The sequence below is a fragment of the Hipposideros armiger genome, unplaced genomic scaffold (genome assembly GCF_001890085.2).
Source record: "Hipposideros armiger isolate ML-2016 unplaced genomic scaffold, ASM189008v1 scaffold_855, whole genome shotgun sequence".
In the NCBI taxonomy this organism is placed as follows: Eukaryota; Metazoa; Chordata; class Mammalia; order Chiroptera; family Hipposideridae; genus Hipposideros; species Hipposideros armiger.
In genome coordinates this window covers 83943-88722 of record NW_017732205.1, presented here as the reverse complement: position 1 = coordinate 88722, position 4780 = coordinate 83943, and the positions used below count along the sequence as shown (strand labels likewise).

At 47.3% G+C, this 4780-nt stretch overlaps 1 pseudogene; it reads right to left on the bottom strand.

Annotated features, from left to right (window-relative positions):
* Positions 1 to 3852: 3852 nt before the first annotated feature.
* LOC109374668 (N-alpha-acetyltransferase 60 pseudogene) lies at positions 3853 to 4466 on the bottom strand (annotated as a pseudogene).
* Between the last annotated feature and the right edge of the window lie 314 nt (positions 4467 to 4780).

The window sequence follows — 4780 nt, the reverse complement described above, 5'->3', positions numbered from 1 at the left end:
TAGGGCAGAGGCAGGGAAATAAAGGATAGCTGTGTTTATGTTGTGAATACTGAGCTGCACGCACACAGTTGACCGCCTCCCTGAACTACTGTTTACTCCAGAGCCACCATGCCCTCCCGGCACTTTGCCAATCTTACCGGCCACTGCTTCTCAGTCACCTTTCCTGGCTGCCCTTCCTCATTCTGAGCTCTACATGTTAAAGGGCTTCAGCATCAGTTTTTTAAAGCCTTCTTTTCCTAAGTTGCTATCATTTAAATATTAAATATTTAACATGTACATGCCAGTGACCTCCAAAGCAGTAGCTTTCCCCATGACTTGTGCCCTGACCTCTAGGCATTGTCTACTCAACATCTTTACATTTGCTGTCTAGATTTCTAGATCCAAATTAGCACTCTTGAATTTTTTGCTTCCATCCTCTGCTGGAAATCCTGCTCATCTACCAGACTTCTCCATCTTAGTTAATGGGCCTGCCATCCACCCAGTTGCTAAGGACCCCCCAAAGTGGGAGCTATTCTAGATATAGCTTTTTCTCTCACCCTTACCGTATCATAACAAATCTTTTGAGTTTACCTCCACACCACCCCAAACAAGTGACTTATTTTTTGTTATAAGCCTTATGGTAGTCAGATTTGCCTCCAAATATACAAGAATTGCTTTGATAAAGATACATTTTAAATTTAAAAAAGATTAATTTTACACAGATCATCTCTTGATTCCTTTCCAGAAATTAACTCATAAGTTATCCACAAGAGCCATGTATTCTTCGGTTTGCATGTGTGTTGGAGTTTATTTCTCCCATCTTCCAAAAGAGGCTTCACATTCTCTTGTCTTTCAGACTCAGCTGCTATGGATTACATACACAAAAACATGTCCTTGTAGGTCTGTTATGTAATGGAAATAACAATAATGATGAAAATGATAGTTATCACTGCTACTACTCCTAACTAGCACCTATTAAGCCCTGGCATCTACTGCAATAAGCACTGTACATTCACTGATAGTTCAAACCTCACAATGACACTATGACGTAGATATTATTAGACTTGATCAAGGTCACACAGCTGGGAATTGGCAGAGAACCAGGACATAAATCTACTTCTGTTAGACTCCAAATCCCATGCTTTTAACCCAAAGTAATTTAAAGTTCTCAGTCACTGAATAGAGATAGATATAGCTCCTAGTGCAAAGAACATTTTAGCTGGCTACACTGAGGTAGACTTAAAGATATACATCTAGGAAGATAATATAGTATAAAAATAGATCCTATTTACATCACCTTTTCCTAGGCTTCATAGTCTATTCTTATGTAATTTTCAAGGTAATTTCATTTTGGGGTATGCTGAAAAAATGCCATTCATTTATTCCCCTCCCAACATTCATTTCTTCTCAGTCCATCCCATGGACACCTTCACAGACATCAGAAGTGTCAAGAGGAGAACCAGGGAGAAACATGAACTTAACAAAAGGATAGATGAAATTACTAGAAACATTTCCCAAGGGAAGAATACTACTTTGCAGTCATTTCAATCTTTATTTCTTTCTGGATTTGAGAGTGAGGATACCAAATAAGCCAGAATGAAAATAGAAGAGGTTGAATCAGTCTGGATAAACCAGGTTATGCTATGGTAGCAAACAACCTCAAAGTCTCAGGGCCTTAACAAGCAAAGGATGATTCTCACTCATGACACATGTCCCTCAATGGTTAATTTCTATGATTTATTCTCCTATTCAGCATCTGTTTGCATCCTTCTCTCTTCATTCTGGGCATAAGATCCATTTTTTGGCTTCATGTAGAAACTGCCCCAGGAATACCTGCTGGACACAGATGTTCTTGGAACTATCACTGATTTTGTTGAGGCTTTAAATAATTCCCTGGAAGGATAATTACCCCAAGGGCCTCTTTTTCCTTGGGTTTTGGGCCATCCTGCAGTTGAAATGCTCATTTGTGTTTCCTAGAGACATCTTTGGCTCCGAGAGCTCCTCCCAATGAGGCAGTATTCATGGGCTTTGGAATCAGATGGGAGTGAGAGTTGGCTCTGCCACCTAATAGTTGTGTGACTTTGTGCAATGTCTTAACCTCTCTCAGCTTTAGTTTCCTTATTTGAACAGGGTTGTCATTCATTATTTGAACAAGGGAAATTGATTGGATTTGAGAGAAGGCTAGAGATAATATTAGTAGAAAATGTTGATGAATTGGGAGAGGTAGAGGGTGTAGGCAAGGATGACTACCAGGTTTCTAGCTCAAGCAACTGGGTGGTGATGCCTTTTACTGAGGAGGAGATAAGAGATTCAGTGTGTGTGTGTGTGTGTGTGTGTGTGTGTGTGTGTGTGTGTGTGTGTGTGTGTGTGTGAGGGAGAGAGAGAGATAGATTTTGATCATGAGGCTTTGAGGGGCTTTCTAGATACATAAGTGGAAATGTTGAGTTGAAGTGTTAATGGTGCATAGTGATGCTGTTACCTCTCAGGGCAGAAATAAAAACCACATGATCATCATTGATTCAGATTAGAGGACACTGAGCTGTGAGTCTCAGCTAGAAGCCACATCAGCGCAGAGTGGGCACCAGTCAGTGAGAGCGTGAGGTGGCCGAGGGAGGAGGAATGCTTTTCGTGCCCGGGCTCACCTTCACCTGGAGAACCTCCTTTTCCCACCATAAGGCCAGAGGAGCCCCCGGGCTGCGAGTTCTGAGGAAGGCAAGGACACTGGTCCCCGAGCTCTCACTGCCCAATTGTACCCCCTTTTCCTCCCGCTGAGGCCAGCGCTGTGACAATGGCTGCATGACATGGCAGCAATGCTGGATATGATGCCGCCAACCCCCTCTACTCTGGAGGGCAGGGAAGGCAGCAAGCAGTTTTGGGGGATGGGAGTGGAAGGGATGCCAGAAGCAAGTGATGTCCTAATGCATGCTTCTTGGCATTGACAGCCTCTCCTGTCTCTGCTCCCAGAGGCTGAGGGACCACAAAGCACGTGATTGTCCCCAACCCCAAAGGCCAGGTCCCACTTGATCAACACCACACTCAGCTTCCCGCTGTTTGCACCTGGCCAGACCTTGGAGTTACAGCTCATGGGACCGGGGGGCTGGGGGAGAGGACACCCAGGAACTGATCTGGCACTTTTCCTCAGCCTGGCTCCCTGTGGCAGTTCAGCTGAATGGCTCATCTACTATCTGATAGGCAGTTCCATGCTTTCTGCCAGCAGAGGAGTGGGAAACTGTTCCATTTTCTGCCTGTGTCAGGGAGCTAAACCTCAGAGCTCTGTGCTTGGGTGAAAAGCCTTCCCCTCCTGAGGAGGTGGAGGCTGTTCCCCGCCCCCCAGGCATCTATAGGCTGGTTCTGGATGAGGGTCTGGTATTCCCTTTATTTAACCACCTCATTGTGTCTTTCGCGTCTAGTCTGTCCGTAACACTTGGGTTGCTCCCTCTTAGAAGTTCATTCTGGCTTTGGAGGAATGAGCTGCCAGGAACAGGTAGTGGAGGGGAAGAGGCCAGTGTGGAGGTGCAGGGGAGGCAGTTTCTTCCTTTCTCCCCTTACTCCTGGGGCAGCCTAAGAAACAGACCACAGTGAGCGCTGCCACACTCCAGCCGACCTGTGAGTCTGGTGCGCTCACATGGGGGGCCAGGCCAGGGCACGGGGCAAAGGTTTCCAGAGCAGGAAGAAGGGCTAGAAGAGCCTGTCACAGACCAGGCGCTCCCGCCTCACGACGTTCTGCTCCTGAGCCCGCGTAGCAGGGGTCTTCAGCAAGGCCAGGCAGATGGGTCAGCGTCTCTGCAGAGGACAACTGAGGTCCGATGGCTGGGAAGGAGGGCTCCGCAGGGCGCCGAGGGGTGGAACCTGCTGGCAGCTGCCTGGCTGGCATCACATGACCTGTCTGTACTCGATGCCTCTGTTGGTGGAGATGCTCCACCATGGCAGGAAGCTGCAGAGCAGGCTGTGGGCCCGGTGGTAGATCCCATGCAGGGGTTCAGGTTTGCTAGAGCAGAGCCCAAGTGCTGGCTGTAGTACAGGATGGTCCACAGAAGGTGGTCACCACTGATGTAGAGGATGTGGATGAAACCGTCTTTGAAGGCCCCACAGATGGAGTAGTAGTTGGGGAAATGGTGATGCTGCTTAAAGTCTGTTTTTGTAAAAATTTATTGCTGTGTTGTTAGTGGTGAAGATGTGCAGGTAGATGGCTTTGCAGTGGTGGATATGTGATCTTTTAAACTCTCAAGAAAAAGGGAACATTCTTGTGTATTGTATTTTGGGCCTACTTTTAATTTCAGCTACGATCCTTCCCACGATGGCGCCCCTGTAGGTTGCAGTGAGGGAAAAGAACCTCTTGTTGGAGGTGATGACACGATACTATGAGTCTGGGAACTCGATGGGGAGTCAGTCACCACACAGATGCTTCACGGTGTCTATGCCATTGTCGCATAGGAGGAGGTGCAGGCTGACCTTGCTGAGGGTGCTGATGGCACCGCCTCTTTCATTCACACCACGGGCAGATGCCAGCAGCAGCAGAGGGCATAGGGGGGCTTAGCACACTCTGGGGTCGCAGGGAGCCGGAAGTGGGGCTGTGCAGGGTCCGAAAGGAGTTACACAACCTGCAGGGGCATCAGCTGGGACTGAGGCTGCAGTCCCGCAGTTAAGATTTGGGGTGTGGAACCATTCTTAGTGATGACAAGGTTCAGGATGTATTTCTGGCAATGTGGGGTAGTCTATGTTGAGTGGAGGTGAAATTTATCATTGTGTATTTGAGGTCAAGAAATAGTAGATTGAAGGTGTTGGGTGGCTATCCTACAGA